The 19811-nt window shown below is 35.0% G+C and overlaps 2 long non-coding RNA genes across 4 annotated transcripts in view; one reads left to right on the top strand and one right to left on the bottom strand.

Moving 5' to 3' along the window:
• The window catches only part of LOC132179951 (uncharacterized), a 71653-nt gene that overhangs the window by 41626 nt on the left and 10216 nt on the right, over positions 1–19811 (top strand). The gene's annotated exons all lie outside the window — the stretch shown is intronic.
• LOC132186507 (uncharacterized) lies at positions 2806–7118 on the bottom strand. Of its 3 annotated transcripts, XR_015911953.1 has the most exons (5): positions 6485–7118; positions 6251–6323; positions 4503–4562; positions 3802–3853; positions 2806–3220 (listed from the first exon to the last, which is right to left on the bottom strand). It is a non-coding gene; the product is annotated as an uncharacterized LOC132186507 (long non-coding RNA). The 3 variants fall into 3 exon arrangements; XR_015911952.1 differs by having other exon boundaries at positions 6251–7108; XR_015911954.1 differs by lacking the exon at positions 4503–4562 and having other exon boundaries at positions 6251–7091.

The raw sequence follows: 19811 nt of genomic DNA, 5'->3' as shown, positions 1-19811 counted from the left end.
CTCAAACGAAATACACGATTACATCAAATGTAAGATTCTCATCCATTCTTGACTAATACATATTGTGCTTTGCTGCGTTCTAGAGATGAAATTGATAAGCAAGCAAAGTAGGATATGGGTAAGTTTCCAAGCTGGATGTTCCAAAGTACACATGCTAAAATCTTTCTCTCTTGGGTCTTGCAAGGTCAAGAAGAGAAAGAGAGAAAGATAGTCCTGTTGCTTTCTAGAAATGAAGATTTGAAAAGCATTTCAGGACATGATTTGCATGTGAGCTCTTTCCGAGACTATCAAAATACCCACATCGGAAGCTCTCTCTCTTCTGTCATGTATGGATACTTGAAGAGAAGAGAGATATTTAGCCTGAGAAGCATGATCAAGGATAATCTTGCTTCCTCAGGACATGATCAACGATAATCTTGCTTCAATGGTTTACTACTGAGAGTATAAGGTGTTGGGTTTGTGAATCATGTTGTGATGCTGCATTTTTCTCTTGAGGATACGCTCAACTTAGGAGAACAGTCGAGCTTTCATTGTATGGAAGGCTATTAGCAGAAGATTTCAGGTGAAGGGGTAAGATCAGAAGGCATGCGTTGCAATGGAGAAAGAGGTGTGAATTTATATGAAGGGTTTCTGGATAACGAACGAGCGCGTGGTGCGCGTTGGCATGACATTTCATTCAGTTGCCCACGCATGATATTCGAAGTCGTTGATTGAACAGTGGGTTTGAAAAATGAGCTCAGTCGAATTATGACAGGAGACAAGATCCTACTTTCACGGGATCTTTTGACAAAATTTCCCTCGCGGCCCGAGGTCGCCTAACGCTTTGTTGTTTACTGTTCATTTCGCTTGAAGTGAAAAAAAAAATTTCTTTAAGGCTACTCGTCTGCTGCTTCCAGAATATTCACAAAAATTCCTTCAGTTCCTAACGCTTAGTCTCTTCTCAGTACTTCATCTCTCCCAATTTCTTCGTATTCTCAACTATTTTTCCTTACTCTCCTAAATATGGGAGCATCATCATCATCCGTTAACAACCTCGATTTGAATATTGCTCCTGCAGCACAACCCATTGTTATGCCTGACGTGCAACCGGATGTGCCTGTAGTTCTCCCTGAAGTGCCTGCTATACATCCCGTCGTACCTATTTCACACCCTAATGAACCTGCTGCATATCCTAACGTATGGCAGCCAACTTTTGTCTTTGACAATCGTCCTATCACTATTCACGATTCTGTCATGCTCCATGATTCTACTGCTGTAGCAGTGGCCAAAGGTTTTGTAATTCCACGGGATCAAACGTTCTTAGCTGATAGGTCGGATACTGATGCTATTAATAACTCATTGGCATTCAGTATCCAAGGTGCTGCTTCAGTTTCTGACATGGCACAACGTTTGAGTGCCAGAAATGTTGAGCTGAAAGTCTCAAGAAACCAAATCGGGGTCTTACAGCGACTGCTCAAATACTACAAACGAAAACACGTGGATTTGAAGCAGGAGAATACTCAGCTGAAAAAGATGATGTTATCTTACGCAGAATACTTGGGACCAAAGATGCTAGAAATGGAGACACTACAAAAATTATGGTCATTAGCGGCGACTCCAAGTTGCCGCTAATAAGGAAAAAGTTGCCGCTATTCACAAATACCGGCGACTCTTGGCTGCTATTTGGTGGTTGGTAGTAATTGGACGGTGAAGCTAAATACCGGCGACTTTCAAAGTTGCCGCTATTTGTATGTCATTAGCGGCAACATAGAGTTGCCGCTAATACCTTTTTTTTGGTCGGAAAAAATGGTTCAAAATGGTTCGAAGGTTGCCGCTATTGTATGTCATTAGCGGCGACTCTAAGTTGCCGCTAATGATAAAAGAAAATTGAAAAAATAAAAATAAAAAAAGTCAATAGCGGCAACTTAGAGTTGCCGCTATTGCTCTATCATTAGCGGCAACTGATAGTTGCCGCTATTTATCCAGCATTACCGGCGACATAATAAGAAAATTTAAAAAAAAATTGGAAAAGGTCAATAGCGGCAACATGAAGTTGCCGCTATTTGTCTGTAATTAGCGGCAACTTAGATGTTGCTGCTAATGAATTAAAAAATATAAACTTAATAGCGGCGACCCGTAGGTCGCCGCTATTTTAAAAAAAAAAAAAAAAAAAAAAAAAAAAAAAAAAAAAGAAGAAAACACACACATATATATATATATATATATATATATATATATATATATATATGCAAACACTACAAACTTGAACCAGGAAAGAAAAAATTGCAAAATAACATTATTCAAAAGCAAGAATACAAGAAAAATACACACACACACACATATATATATATATATATATGCAAACACTACACACTTGAACCAGGAAAGAAAAAACTGCAAAATAACATTATTCAAAAGCAAGAATACAAGAAAAATACATTACTTAAAAAAGGTCCTGTTCAAACAACTATATACCTCCTCATGGAGTAGAAGAGTGCAACTTTCTATTTAATCTTAGTCAATCAGCAATCAAGATTCAGTCAATTTTAAGCAACATAGAGCATGAAAGGATGAGGTAATAAAAGTATTTGTAATTTGATGAAAAAAATAATTTTACAAGCCAAGTTTTATCTGTATCTTTAAAAATAATATCCATAACCTACATTACACACACCACCACTTAGAACCGACAATTAAAAGTGAAAAGGAGTAATTTATCATGATTTATTACCTAAATACTGTTCTACATTTGACAGGGGTAGGCAGACAGAAGTTTCTTTGGCAAAGGTTACATGACTTTGGCTAAGAATTTGATTGCCATGGTAATACACAATCCAAAATATAAAATTACTTAAGCTTTTCAATTATATACCAAGGTACATATTAACTGCTAAATCACAAGGCTTGTCAACTAGTTTATAATAGACCAAGAAAGAGATGGGAGTAGACGGTGAGGGATTAGTCACGTAACTGATGTTCAGATGATATCAAGCATATAATTTGAAGAAAACATGCAGGTAACAACTTGAATGCCCAAAATTTTGGAAGCTAACCAAGATGTAAAGAACCAAAGCAGCCCAAAAGGTTATAAGAAGCCCTTTACTTATCCACTAAAGAAAAGGTCATTAGAAATTCTAAAAGACATGATTTATTACCTAAATCTTTCTTAGCTTGTTCTGTTTTCCCCTGTTCTTGCAATTTCATATATCGCTCATGAGCTTTCTGTTTCTCTATCTCCTCTCTGCATGATACACAAAAGTTGATAATAAATACAATTGCTTTACATGCAAATCTGTTCAAAGTATAAAACCAATTTGAACATCAGCCTACTCCTTAATTATTGGTTCCAAACAGATAAAGTAAAAAACAAAAAAACAAACAAACACTAGGTGTACTCATTTGAACCCAAAATTGCAGAGTCGGCTAATCTCATATCATATATGCACACACTTTGTACCCCTGATCTCATTTTGTTTGGCAAATGACAACCAAAATACACCCTGTATTTTTAAAACCTCAAACAACAGTAGCCAATTGACTACTTTCATGCTATATATATATTTTCCAGATAATTAACCATGAAACCCTTCTTTGTCGAAAGAAAATAACTTAATTATACAATACATACTACGAAAAAGATAACTTAGATTGCAATACGCACCCAAAGAGAACCCAACAAAACAAATCCAAAACCAAAACTCCGTAAATCAGGAAGCAACTAAACCTTTAAAGACGACAACACTTATTTCCCCAAAAATCACCAAGAATCAAATTATCTCAAATAAAGTCAAGAAGCCAAGAAAATAGAGAACAGACTATTACCTTGGATGCACTGCCTTTAGGCCATCCAAGGCCTAATCCTCCTCCACCGTTGCTGGACAAAAGATCAAAAATTTCTTCGTTATATATCTCCAAGACCATCTTCCTCCCCATCTCCAATAAAAATAACATGTACACTACAATTGCAAACCGTGTTCAACAAAAGCAAGAATCTCCTCAACATATATTTGACAAATTCCACAAGAACAAATTCAGTCCTTTCTTTGGGATTTTTTAAGAATATCTAATAAATCATAATCCTCTTTTATCTCACACTAGAATGCTTTATTGAACATGTTTATCTTATTCAAAGCTTGTGCTCCTATCCCACTTCAGCAAGCATGTTGACAATTATCACCAATCCTTGGTAGCAACATAGAAATTCATACTCTGTGATCAACTCAGAGATCATTTCAAAATTCACAAAACAACACAAATGACTTCTTCCTCCCAAATCCTAGGAATAAATTTAAAAATAAAAAATAAATAATAACTGAGTTGAAGCAATAGCATCAAATCTCCCCCCCTGTATGATTGCAGTGAAAATCAAAAAAACAAAAACAAAATATTACCTTAAACTAAGCATAGGAGAACAACAAATTGTTACTCTTCCCCAGGATCCAAGCATAGGAGAAATAGAATTAAATTGTTACTTGAAACCATAAGTTATGAACTATTCTAGTCTTAAATTGAATTTAACTTACCCATTGTTATTTGAGTCCTTTAGCGCCACAACTCCTTACACATCTTCCACTCGTGCCATCCTGTATACACTTACAAATGAAATATTGTTATATAACAATATTACTCTCTTGCAATGTTTACTCAACTTGATAAACATGTCAAGAGAGGTTCACTAACTCAAAGTTTTTAAACAAAAAACTAGTTGAAGTTGTTACCTTCTAACACAAACCAAATTTGTTATAATTTTTATAATATTAAGACAACTTCTTAACAAAGTATATACAAGAGCTCTCTCCAAGTTCTTAAACAAAAAACTATTTGAAGTTCTTACCCTCTAATACAAACCAAAATTGTTATAATCATTATAATATCAAAAGAAAGTCTTAAACAAAATACAACAAAAGCTCCCTCAAACGTTGCTTTCACTTGCTTGAGATCCATGAGAGTTCCCTCCAAGCCTAGGAATAATAGAATTCATATCATAATCAATAATCTTTCTAACAATTGCTTGATATGTGTGTGTGAAATTAAATAAATTAAAAAAAAAAAAAAGTGACAGGCAAAATTCTCTTACCCTCCGAAATGTTTTAGTAGCATATTCACTTGTGCTTGCAAAGCAGCTTGGGATGCTTTTGATTCCTCCATTTCAGCCTTCATGGCAGCTTTTGCTTCCTGCATTTCAGCCTTCATAGCAGCTTGTGCTTCCTGCATTTCAGCCTTCATAGCAACTTGTATTTCCTCCAACTTTTCACATTTCTCTAGTGATTCAGCTAGCTTCTTTTCAGTTTCTAGCTGTTGAGCCAAGCATTCATCATGGTGTTGTGTTGATGAGGAATTTAACCGGATAGGTATGGCACCACAACCCTGTCCTCTAACAAAACAAAACAAACTCAAGAACCTCGATAAATATATAAGACATTCCAGAACACTATATAAATTATATTTTTGCAGTCACTTATCTGAATCCATTAATTACAAGTCTTGAAAAAATAAAGGTTAATTGAGAAAGTTCAGTGAAACCTCTTCAACGCCCATTTGACATAACTACTAGTTTCTAATCGTACAATTAAGGAAACCCCATAAAATCCAGAAGACAAGAAGATACGGAAACACACACTAATATTTTTATGGAGAACTCATGGACAGAAAGAGCAAAAAGCACAAAGAGATATGGCCCAACATGTCATCAGAAAACTATAAAGGAAAAATGACCATAACAGGTCTCAAAATCTAGATTTTATAGGAAAAGCATCTATAGTGGCAGATGTATGCAGGTTCAGTAATTATCAAAGAAGAAAACACACACAAGAACAGAGCCAATGATCATCCCATTACTTCATGGAAAAGCCAAGCAAAGCCCAAATGGATATGTCAACTATGTGATCGTATGAGTGTGAGACCAGCCTATTCTTGCAGCTACCCCTGATTTGCTACCAGAAAAAGTGCCAGCGTTGCCTCAGATATTGCTGGACTTAACACATAGCATCTTGAAAGAACCCAAGACGCAATAGAGCAGCTGAGGAACAAAAGTGGCATTGGTCTTCCCTAGCGCCTCCAAGTCTTTATTTGAGTGGATATCAAGCAATTTTTATGCCTCCAAAAGATAAATATTTCATTTCCTTTTTATTCTTAAGAGTTATTTTATTTGCTTCCAAACTAAATTCTTAAATTCTTTTATTTTCTTTTCGTTGTTGCCAAAGTGGCACCAACCTGACCTACTAAATTCTTAAAAAAAAATAAAAAAATAAAGGTGAATTCCATAGCTTACCTTTTCTCTACATGATTGATCCTTATTGGTCATGCAATTGGGCAGCTAAATCTAGGCCATCGACATTGCTCACCTATGAAACAAAATTAGGTGCTCAAAGGTGGCTCAAATGTCATGCTGTACAACAACATTACAGCATTATGATGATTATGTTGGACTTTACCAAGCAAGTATGAAATAAGAGCCTAAGCTATATAAAAAAACTGGTAGGATTTCTGTAAATCAATACTGCACCTTGCCAGTAGACAAATTTGCATGATGAGAACACAAAAAGAGCTTTAGATGTGATACACATCGAGTATCAGCAATAGCCTATTTCATCAAAAACCGTCAAAACACAACTTGGCAATGTCATTCCATACAGTCAGACGCCCATGAGGAACTTTGTATCCCTTGGGTTCTTATACCTCCATTTAGGCAAAGGAAAACCATCATGTGCTTCCGATTCATATTTTTTACATAGCCCCATCAAAGTAAGGATGGTGAAACATTATTATCTCTCAAGTTTGCAAAAGAACAACCATCTCCAAAGATTAGAGCAGAAAGCATTGAGAAATTACCACATACAGTACACACATGAATCATTCCTCCCACAAATAAAGTAAGATTCCATATATTTTATAATTGATTCATGAAATTCAATTAGAATCAACAATAAAATCTAAGGACCTACCCTTGAAATCCCAATATCTAAACAAACTAAATATATCTCAATGGGCTCTCTCCGGTCTTAACGCATCTCAGTGAGTTCAATCTAGCATAAATAAAGAAAGAAGAAGTCCTACATGCAAGAACAACGTTTACGACAATAGAACAAATGGGAGATTAATCAAATACGTACACCACCTAGAAAATCACCAAAAGCAAAAGAAAGAATATGAAAAGCATCTCATTGAATTCAAATTAGCGACTAATACAAAACAATCACTTGAGAAAACAAGCAAAAATATAAAAACATCTTGAAGATCACCAATAATCATTAAAAAAAAAACAAACAAGGAAACCCCATATGAGGTAATTCAAAATTAGCCGAAAGATAAAATACCCACATAAAAAGACATCATTTCACCATCAAAGCCAATGTTCACAGAAAAGAAAACAACATATGCAAGCTCAACTCAAAATTACAGGGGACGAAAACAAAGACCCAGATCCATAAATAGCCCCAAAACACGAAAATACACAAAGACCCACGTACATACCAGGCGGATGTGCGTATGTGGGTCGGATCCGATTCGATTCGATCTAGGTCCGTCTATCTTCTCCTTCTCCTTCTTCTTCTTCCTCTTCCTGTCTTGTTGATTTCGTTGTTTCTCGGAGTGAGATCGAGAGAGAGAGTGAGAGTGAGAGAGAGTGATTTTATTTTGAGTCAGACTGTTTTTGAGACTTTGAGTCAGAAAACAAAAAAAAAAATTGGTATGAAAATTTCATAAAATTTCAGAAAATTAGCGCCAATTTCAGAGATGGCGCTAATTGCATTTGGTACAACCATTAGCGGCGACAACAGTTGCCGCTAATTATCTCAAATAGCGGCGATGCAATATGTCGCCGCTATTTAGGTATTTTTTTTTAATAAAAAAATTACACTTACAATTTTTGTTCTGCGGCGATGAAATGTTTTCGTAAATTTATACCCAGTGGCCCAGCACAATTGTAATGCCAACTCTGTCTACAAAAGAAAACAAACAGGGAAATAATCCATCATAACAAAATAACAACAGATTCACGGCGATAACACTGGCCACCGAAGAGAAAGACCCAAATCAGCGTTAACGCCATTTGGTTGTGCTTTAATTTCTTTTGGTTCCGAGCGGAAGAGAAGGAGCCAAATCAGCGTTAAAACCAAAAACAGAGAATTGCTAAAAAGAACAATTGTGCAGCAATAATAGAAACGGCAGAGACAGAGAATTGTGCAGCAATTTAATTTCAATTGTGCAGCAAGCCAAAAAGAACAAACAGAGAATTGCTAAAACCAAAAACAGAGACACAGGGAGAGATAGAGAACCTGCGTTAGAGAAAGAAAAGGAAAATAGAGAAGAAAGAATAAATGGATATGCCATCCGATGGTTTAAAATTTTAAAATTTTAGTGTTTCACTTAAAACGATGGTTTTAATATCAAATTTTATTTTGATATGCCATCCTACTTAAAGCTCTCCAATTATATTATATTATATTATAGACAAATGCTTGATTTTATTAAAAAGTTCATCCTCTAGCCATTTTAATCATAGGCGACATGGATCAAAAATATATTAATTTATTGTTTAAAGTCTATTAATTTTAAAATGGACTATGCCACCTAGGATTAAAATGGCCAAAAGATAGACTTTTTAATGAAGCCAAGCATTTCTCTATATTATATTATATTAGATATTAGATATTAGATTATATTAGATTAGATATTAGATTATATTATAAGTAAATAATTAATTATAAAATAATACAAAATCCAAAGATAATATAAGATCAATATAACTATGGCACTAAGATAATATAAAAAGCTTACAGTTTAGTTGAATGTTCGATCGAACCTAGAATTGTATCCAATTTGATCTATCAATTGATCATATCATGATCAATCGAACTAATTTATTAGGATCGATCGGATGTTTGTTTTTTTAATTTTTCTCTTGTAATATGTTTTTATTCTTATAATATTAACTAAAAATTTCTGTTTAATAAATTTTTATGATAAAGATCATTAAGTTGATAGTTATCTTATAATTAATTATAAAATAATACAAAATCCAAATATAATATAAGATCAATATAACTAAGACACTAAGATAATACAAAAAGCTTACAAACCTTCAATTATATCCAGTTTGATCTATCAATTGATCATATCACGATTAGTCGAACTAATTCACTGGGATCGATCGGATGTTTGATCGAACATTTAATCCTATCACGATCAATCGAACTAATTCATTAGGATCGATCGGATGTTTAATTGATCATTTGATCCTATCACGATCAATCGAACTAATTCACAATGATCGATCAAATGTTTGACCGATCATTTGATCATATCGTGATCAATCGAACTAATTCCTTAAGATCGATCAGATGTTTGATCGATCGTTTGATCCTATCACGATCAATCGAACTAATTTACCTGGATCGATCGGATGTTTGATCGATCATTTGATCTTATCACGATCAATCAAATTAATTCAGTAGGATCAATCGGATGTTTGATCAATAATTTGATCCTATCACGATCAATCGAATTAATTTAGTAAGATCAATTGAACATTTGATTCTATCAAGATCAATCGAGCTAATTCATTAGGATCGATCAGATGTTTGATCGAACATCTGATCATATCACGATTAATCGAACTAATTCATTAGGAGCGATCGAATGTTTAATCGATCATTTCAACATATCACGATCAATCAAACTAATTCATTTAGATCGATCGGATGTTTGATCGAACATTTGATCTTATCATGATCAATCGAACTAATTCATTAGGATCAATCGGATGTTCAATCAATCATTTGTTCTTATCATGATCAATCGAACTAATTCATTAGGATCAATCGGATGTTCGATCAATCATTTGTTCTTATCACGATCAATCGAACTAATTCATTAAGATCATATCACGATCAATCGAACTAATTCACCTGGATCGATCGATCATTTGATCCTACCACGATCAATTGAATTAATTCACCAAGATCCCTCGATTGTTTGATCAAACATTTAAATAAGAATAAGAATAAGAAATAGAAAACTTCAATAATAATTAATAGGAGAATTTGTTCTCTTTAAAAGGAAAAAATAAATATTGATTTTTTTTATAAAAAATACGAATAGAAAATAGAAAAAATTCACCAATAATTAATATAAAAGAAATAATGACATATTATTGGAGGTGAATTTTTGGTAAATAATCTTTTCTATTATATATGTAAGGTCAATAGCATTGCCCCAATATTTATAATTTAATTAATTAATTTTTTTTTTATTATTTTTTTTTTAGTGATAAATAGCGGCAACTTTATATCGCCGCTAATAGGCCAAGGATTTTTTTATTTGTTTTTTGTTTGGACGATTAGCGGCAACTACAAACATTGTTGCTATTGATCCTCCAATAGCGGCCACTTTTAAAGTTGCCGCTATTAGGTCCTCAATAGTGGCAACTTCATGTTGCCGCTACTAGGCCAAGTATTTTTTTTATTTTTTTTTTGTCTGGACGATTAGCGGCAACTATCAAAGTTGCCGCTATTCATACTCCAATAGCGGCAACATTGAACGTTGCCGCTATTAGGCCATTAATAGCGGCAACTTAAAGTGGCCGCTATTAGGCCAAGTATTTTCTTATTTGATTCTTGTCTGGACGATTAGCGGCAACTACGAAAGTTGCCGCTATTGATTCTCTAATAGCGGCAACTTTGAACGTTGCCGCTATTAGGCCCCCAATAGCGGCCACTTTATGTTGCCGCTATTAGCCCAAGTATTTTTTTTATTTGTTTTTTGTCTTGACGATTAGCGGCAACTACCAAAGTTGCCGCTATTGGTCCTGTAATAGCGGCAACTTTAAACGTTGTCGCTATTAGGCCCTCAATAGCGGCCACTTTATGTTGCCGCTATTAGGCCAAGTATTTTTTTATTTGATTTTTGTCTGGACGATTAGCGGCAACTACGATAGTTGCCGCTATTGATTCTCTAATAGCGGCAACTTTAAACGTTGCCGCTATTAGGCCCTCAATAGCGGCAACTTTATGTTGCCGCTATTAGGCCAAGTATTTTTTTATTTGTTTTTGTCTTGACGATTAGCGGCAACTACTAAAGTTGCCGCTATTGATCCTCTAATAGCGGCAAGTTTGGTAGTTGCCGCTAATCGTCAAGACAAAAAACAAATAAAAAAATACTTGCCCTAATAGCGGCAACATAAGGTGGCCGCTATTGAGGGCCTAATAGCGGCAACGTTTAAAGTTGCCGCTATTACAGGGTCAATAGCGGCAACTTTGGGAGTTGCCGCTAATCGTCAAGACAAAAAACAAATAAAAAAATACTTGCCCTAATAGCGGCAACATAAAGTTGCCGCTATTGAGGGCCTAATAGCGGCAACGTTTAAAGTTGCCGCTATTACAGGGTTAATAGCGGCAACTTTCGGAGTTGCCGCTAATCGTCAAGACAAAAAACAAATAAAAAAATACTTGCCCTAATAGCGGCAACATAAAGTTGCCGCTATTGCGGACCTAATAGCGGCAACTACCATAGTGGCCGCTATTGATCCTCTAATAGCGGCAACTTTTAAAGTTGCCGCTGTTGTGCTCCTAATAGCGGCAATAGATTGTTGCCACTAATTGTGTTTAAATAGCGGCAACTAAAATTGCCGCTATTGAGTGCCTAACAGCGGCAACTTGTTAATGTTGCCGCTGATGGGTAGTAAATAGCGGCAATATGGGTCGCCGCTATTAGTGTTGTTGCTAAATATCGTATGTTTTGGTATTTTGCGTCCGCGATTAGCGGCGACAATAAAGTCGCCGCTAATGGCCTCTCATTAGCGGCAACTTTTAGAAGTCGCCGCTAATAACCCCTCATTAGCGGCAACTTTTGGGTCGCCGCTAATAATTTGGTTGCTAATGACCAAATTTCTTGTAGTGAGAAGAATACCGAACGTCTCCAGCGACAGCACGAAAAACTCCGGGTCGATGTTCAGGGGTGTTGCAAGTCTCTCCGCACACGCTCTAGTCAGGTACCTCATTAGAAATAAATATTCTCTTTGATAATTCAATTATATAAATATATACGATTCTGCTCATACTAGGTTTTCTCTATGCAGAAATAATTTTCCTGGAGCAGCTCTGAGGAATCATCTGCTCATCTCATTATCACGTGTCTCTTTATGCAACAAATTCCTTTTTTTTTTTTTTAATTTTTTTTTTATGGACACTGGTATGTAATATTATAAGGAGCTTGTTCTCCAAACATTTCTTTTCGTAATCATTTAGTGCTCATTCAATGCTCATTATGAAATCATCCTGTCATTATAATAACTTCCTTTAAACAAACAATCTGTTTAACAAGTTAATCACTCAATAAAACATCTAAGTATGCACCATCACATGTTATCAACCTCTAAAATACTTTAATATCATTGAACATATATCTTATAAGAGAAATTTAGATCATGTCACTATATTATATCACTGTATTATATTGTCTTTCAACTCTTACCTTTATGCTTCAATTTACCTCAAGAATAATAATCCATTATCTTTACTTAGTAAAAGAAAATTATATCAAAAGCTTTGGCATGTAACTAAAATTTCTCATAATTTCATATCCACTAATGCCTCAAAATTTAAATATTATCCACAACCTAGGAGCACTAATTCATCCTCAAAACTTTAAGCATCACTTCAATATAATTTACCTCAATTATAGAAAACCTAACACCTTAAATTCTAAGAATCATCTCAAGGATTTCATGAATCGTACCTTAGAGTCATCACAATCATTTGAAAATATCAAAATCCTTAAACCACAACTTTATATCTCAAAATATCTTATAGATTCTAGGGTATACCTTATTTGCATTTATCCCTGCAATACTTAGGCATTCACTTCATGCCATTACGTAATCCTTATTCATCAATCCATATATTATAACATCAATCATAGTATTATTATTGTCATCGACCAAACCTTAGCCATTACCAAAAACTCATATAAACTATTATATCATTAATTCAGTTCAAGAATCATTTCACCACCGACCTCCATAAGACAATTTGTTACCAAGTCACTCACACAATTTGTCTCACAACCTAAATCAATAAAACCATTTTGTCACCAAATTAATTTCACAAATTAGCTCGCAACCTAAATCTATAAAATCATCATACGATTTTGAAATCATGATCAATAATCTTTTCTAAATCCTCGAGACACCTTAAAATATACCATTATCAATCGATACTCTAGAAAACTGCCGCAAATCCAAATAGGCAGATACTATAGATCACAACCTATCTATAAAATAAAAATTCATCTCCGTCATTAACATGATCACAATAATAAAATCCTCCAAATTAACCACACTAAGATGATTTTTGTTTTTGTTTTGTTTTTTTTTTTTTTTTTTTTTTTTTTTTTTTTTAACAAAAAATTAACCATTAGAAAAATGCTCATGCATCATTTATTAGAGACCATACAACAATGCACACTCTACTTGGCCGGAATGTGGCTTCTCATTAACCCCCCCAAATTTTTTTTTTTTTTTTTTTTTGAAAAGTCTGCCAGAACTTTATAACCTTTGCTCTGATACCAAAATTGTAACATCCCCAGCCCGTTAAGACTGAGTTTGCCACTTTTCTTCTTTTACAACAAAAGTTCTTGCAAAGATCTATAAGGTCTATCAGAGTACTTGATTTTAAAGGATACGAAAAATGTATAAAACATTATTCAAGAGATTTTATTACAAGCGAAATTAGAAAACATTAAACTTTAGTTGCGGAATATCATATCGTTACAATAACTTATATGAAAAGACTTTGAAAATTAATAATTATTCCCACCCCATTCCGGCCTCCTATTCCAGCATCCTTTCTACCTGAAAACAAGAAATAAAACTGAATGAGCCCAAAGGGGGCTCAGCAAGTAAAATCCATAACCATAAATAGTTTTACTCCTTGTTCTCAGTTTTGAAAATCGTTTTCGCAAATAAATATAATTCTAGCCATAATAATATCTGTATGTACGGTTGCATCTCCCGTAACATATACATACTATTACATCTAGTAATAGATCATCGTTGTAAATCATCTTTATAAATCATCATCATAATGCATCATTATAAATAATCTTTATAAATCATCTCTGTAAATCATCATAGCATATCATCGTTGAAAATATAGTATCATTTTCTCATAATAAGGCCCATGTACACTATTACCCCTGTGTACGAGGGTTGCGGGTCCTTGTGACCATGGCACTGAACTGTGGCCACAGCCATGCCCGACCGTCAATTAACTCTTTCTTGGTGCACTCAACGGTCTAGTTGATGGAATACCACCTTCTGGCATAGCCTCCTTCAGTGGTTTCGCCTCCATCCGAGTATCGGTACCGAACTCTCATCTTATCTTATCTTGGGGCCAAAAATACTCTCCTCCATACATGTGCCCTCATTTCATAAACATTTATCTCATCTCTTGTACTTTTCTTTGTACTTCTTTTGATGCATCTTAGGGCAACATGTAGGAGGGTTTATCATCATTTCTCAACTTTCTTTTCTCAAAATGGAAACCTTTTCAAATATAAACTTGTCGTACTTAGAAAGCGTTTAAAGAAATAGAAACTTTCTAGATAATTCATTTAGAAATCCTTCATGCATGCAACATAACTTCATAATACGTAAATAAAATAATCATTTACAATTTACTAAAGAATGAATAAATAGCATGACATGAAGTAACTTTAGAAGGGGTAGTGAATTTACTTACCTCTAGACTGAAGTTAAAAGTGGTATGAAGGAATCCAGTTGCTCCAATATGACTAACACCACTAGTATATCTTTTGAAACTAATTTCTAAAGTCCGCTATCTCTTGTGTTCTTTCTTTCTTGTAGCGCTTGGTCTCGCCCTTTCTCTCTCTGTTCTGAGTAAATACTCTTAGAAAGAAGAAAGACCGAGTAAAAAGCGGAAGAAGGAAGAATATATGCAAGAGATGGGAGAGGAGATGAGTTGTGAAAATTGTGAAGGAGAAGAGCTCTATTTATAGGAGAAAATCAAACACTATTCTACCTTCAATTTACAATTATACCCTCATTTTACTATTTCACCTACCACCTACTATTCCACCTACCACTTACTATTCTACCTACCACTTACTATTTCACCTACCACCTACTATTCCACCTACCACTTACTATTCTACCTACCACTTACTATTTCACCTACCACTTACTATTCCACCTACCACTTACTATTCTACCTACCAATTTCCAATTACCATTCATACAATATCATGAATTTCTCAAGAATTAACATCATTGCCTAATATGAATATAATCATAGCATCAAATTAATATCTCTAAAATAAGACTTTCAAAATCTGAGGTGCTACATATTTACTATCCTATTATTTCACCAATTACCATTCTCTAATTACCACTCTCATAAATTTCCCAAGAATTAAAATCCTTAGCTACAATGGATATTAAAATAACATCAGAATAATCTATTTAAATAGCTTTGAAAATTCTGGGGCACTACATCATTGATCTAATTTATTCATTCATATTTTTAATCTATTTAATATTATTTAAATAAGAGTTTTAAAATCTAGGTCGTTACATTCTACCCACCTTATTGGAATTTCGTCCCCGAAATTACGGCATTCAATTTATCACATAACCCCAATATGAGCGACTCAAATTTTACTGTAACGTCTAAGCCTTAGTCATATTTTACACTTAGGTACTACACTTTTATACAGTACCATGATTTATCTACCAACTCAAAACATCAATCGGAGCATTTAATAATATCACTTCTTATCTCCAAGGTATCCCTAAACTTTTGTAGTTTTGAACAATAGCCATATAAGTAATCATAAAATGTCATTTACCGTGTATATATATATGTACTTACCGAGTGATATATCCGGTTAGAATAAATGTGGATATTTGTCCTGCATTTCTCGTTCTAGTTCCCAAGAAGCTTCTTCTACGTCGTGATTACGCCAGAGAACCTTAACTAGAGCAATGGTTTTTGTTCTGAGTTTCTGTTCCTTTCGATCCAGAATTTGTACCGGTAGTTCCTCATACCTTAAATTTGCTTGAATCTGAAGTGGTTCAAAATCAATAACGTGCAGGGGATCATGTACATATCTTCTTAATGTTGATACATGGAACACGTCGTGCACCTCTGCTAGCTCAGATGGTAACTCAACTCGGTATGCTACTGGTCCTACAATTTCGGTTATTAAGAAGGGGCCAACATACCTTGGACTTAACTTTCCCTTTTTACCGAAACGCATCACGTCTTTCATTGGTGATACTTTCAGGAATACTTGATCGCCAACTTCAAAATTCACCAGGCGACGTCCTTTGTTAGCATAACTCTTTTGACGGCTTTGAGCTGTTAACATCCTTTTCCGAATTAATACCACCTTGTCTTTGGTGTCTTGGATTATCTCTGGTCCTACCAATTGCCTTTCACCAACTTTATCCCAATAAAGTGGCGATCTGCATTTGCGTCCATAGAGGGCTTCGTATGGTGCCATACCAATAGTTGCCTGGAAACTATTGTTATAAGCAAACTCGACAAAAGGTAATTATTGGATCCACTTAGTACTTTCCTTGACGAATCCAATTACCCTGCACTTTATTTTGGACAGACCAATTCTAATCCTATACTTAGTATTCATCAAGCTCGCAATTTGTGCTATGTGCAATTTTATCATATCATTAATTGTAGGTAATTCTATAATCATTTTCCTCCCTTAATTAATCACCGCCTAATACTTCACAACATTTTCTCAATCTCCTTATGATGAGCTAAGTATCATTATTTCCCTTTTTAGATCGCATTCACTATTTTTTTCTTATCAAGTCCTAGCAACATCAATTTCAAACAATTATTCGATCGCTAGTTCATACCTCAAAATGCCGTAGCCTTCTTCTCAAGCTCACTACGTTTCTTCGATTTTATTTAATCAGCGTTGTCAAAGTGGCTGTAAGACAATAATATTTTTCAACATCTCTATCTCTTAATATTCATGATCATGTACCACTAATATGATTATCATTTTCCTCAAAATATAGCTAGATATCAATCCTTATATGGTACCATGATTAGTTATTTGCTTAGGTACAACTGCTATAATTCTTTAAAGATAACAAAACAATCATATACTTATTTTAATTCTACATGACTATGCTAATGCTCATCCCTCAATGATGATAGTAATTCATTTATCCTTTCTCGTCCTGGTGTTTGTACCGACCAATCTTGCCCAAATGGTCGTGTACTTATATGACAAATCTTAGTGTATAATGCAGAAATGAATGAATGTGTAGCTCTAGAATCAAAGAGAGTACACGCAAGAGTACCAAATAGAGAAATGGTACCTGTCACTATATCATTGTTCGCTTCATCATTCTCATCGTCATCTACGGGGGTCAACGTATATACTCTCGCTTGAGCAGGCCTTCTTTGTTGGAAGTCATTCCTTTGTGCTCCAGCTTCCCCCGTAGTATTCATCGGACAATCCTTCTTAAAATGCCCCTTTTGACCACATCGAAAACAGCCGGTACTTTCGCTCCTGCAATCTCCAAAATGCATTCTTCCACATTTGGGACAAGCAACCTTCTGACTTCCTACAGGAGGAGGAAAAATCTTGTGGTCCGTCTGTTTGGAGCCAGTCCCTACGACAAATTGTTTGGATGGATAGGATGCCGGAGGCATTGACCGTTTCCTATGTTCGTAAGCTGCAGATGTCTCACGAATTGCCCTCTCAGCAAGGGATGCTACGTTTACTAATCGAGCATAGTTTTTGATCTCATGGCAGACAACTCTTTCCTTGATACGAGAGTTAAGGCCATTTTCAAAACGTTCTGTCTTTGATACTTCGTCAGGAATAAGATTAATACCAAACCTGGCTAACTCAGTGAATTTAATTGAGTATTGTTCCACTGACATAGTACCTTGCACCAAGTTCTGAAATTCAATAGCTCTTAACTGCTTTTGTGACCTTGGGAAATATTGCCTGTTGAATTCCTCAACAAACCTTTCCCACGTGATAACAACACCAGGTCCTATTAGCTCTACTTGGGACTTCCACCACTTAAGGGCTTCACCAGTTAGCCTTAATACGGTGTATGTCAACTTTTCCTCATTTGTACACTTGAGCGTGTCATGCAGCAGTTGGATATCTGAAATCCAAGCTTCAGCTACTGTATGTCCTTGAGTCCCATTGAAAGTACGAAACTGCTGATCAGTAAAGTCACGCATCGAGCAACCGATACGCTCGACTGGTGCAACAGGTTGAGACATCCGTGAAATTGCTTCCGTGAATTGCCTAGTAATATCTCCCATAAATTGGACTAATGTTGGGTGTACACCATCATGGAATGCTGGAGGCGAAGGTGGAGGTGGAGGTGGAGGTGGTATTTCATTGTTTTCATTATGAGGTGCTTCGCCTTCCTCAACGACAGGTACATCACGTCTTCGTACCATAATTCTGTACAAATTAATTAACGACTTATCTATATCAAAGCAAACAACAAAATCACTCAAACATGTAAATAACATAGTTGTGCTTCTATCGCTAATACTTTATTCTCAAACAAAAGTTTTTATAAAAAGTTATGAGTATTTTATTTAGTGAAGCTCTTGTGTTGTATACCCTAGTCTAGTATGATACTAACTTTCCCATAGAGCAAACCGCTCTGATACCATAATGTAACGCCCCGATATTTGAACTAGCAAATATCGAAGTCGTGACGCTGCAACTTTAGAAAATACAATCTTACAGCGGAGTATGTATATTTTTTTTTCTTTCTTCTATGACCTAGGAATAACTTACACAACACAGTTGAGCTGACTGAAATACCTCGAGGTGATATATTATTAAATAAAATGGAAACATGGTTTTCATTACAACATATGTACACACTAGGTGTACCAAATATATGCCACAGACGGCACCTAAATTAACATAGTAATATCTATTAAGTTTACACACATCACCATACATAATAAAAGCGATTAACATAAATGAGACTTGCTCCATAGAGTAAGCATAAATCCTGCAGCAGATGGTCTATCAACCATCAAAACCAGTAAAAGGACCATCGTCCTCACTTTCTATCCCTGCATCAAGATCTATGTAAAGATGACGTTATCATATTTACATAGGCAAACAAGTGAGTAATCTATTTTCCTAGATATAAAGACTAAAAAGACTAATTTGAACAAATAAGATTAAAGACTAAAATATATAATAATGAATAAGTTGTGAATGCAGCGTAATGACAGATTAGTTTGTGTTTTATGATAATCTTTCTTCAGACCTCTTCTCATGAGCTCTCAGCCCGCTTACGTCCGTTATGTCCCTCACACTTTAGAGGTTTACTTGTTTGGTGCTGGTAACTACACCGCCCCAGCTTAGTTATATATTAGGCCTTTTGGACGGTTATATACCCCCATCCACTGAGATACCGACAGTTCCTCGCGGCAATCCACCCAGCTTGTTCTTAAGGTGGCTATCTTATCAGCCCATTTTATTAGACACATTATGCAGTAGTTGTATTGCAAAATTATATCAATAAGACAAAATAAGAATTCCTATAACAATAAAACAAAGCTAGTACTCAGTAAGTATATCCATACTTACACTCCTTAGTGTAGTATTCTGCTCCACTTCTGCATATAATACATACATACAAACAATACTTAGTTCATTCTCCAATAATATCATTGTTTAAAGACACTCATCTTTTTATATTTATTTATTATCCGTCACTTCATCTTTACTTACTCATTTTATTATATTAATATAAAATAGTCATATATAACTAGTTAAATGACTGA

Source organism: Corylus avellana, chromosome 4 (assembly GCF_965113065.1).
Source record: "Corylus avellana chromosome 4, dhCorAvel1.hap1.2, whole genome shotgun sequence".
Classification (NCBI taxonomy): domain Eukaryota; kingdom Viridiplantae; phylum Streptophyta; class Magnoliopsida; order Fagales; family Betulaceae; genus Corylus; species Corylus avellana.
The sequence above is the reverse complement of the archived record's forward strand: the minus strand, read 5'-3'. Positions and strand labels throughout refer to the sequence as shown.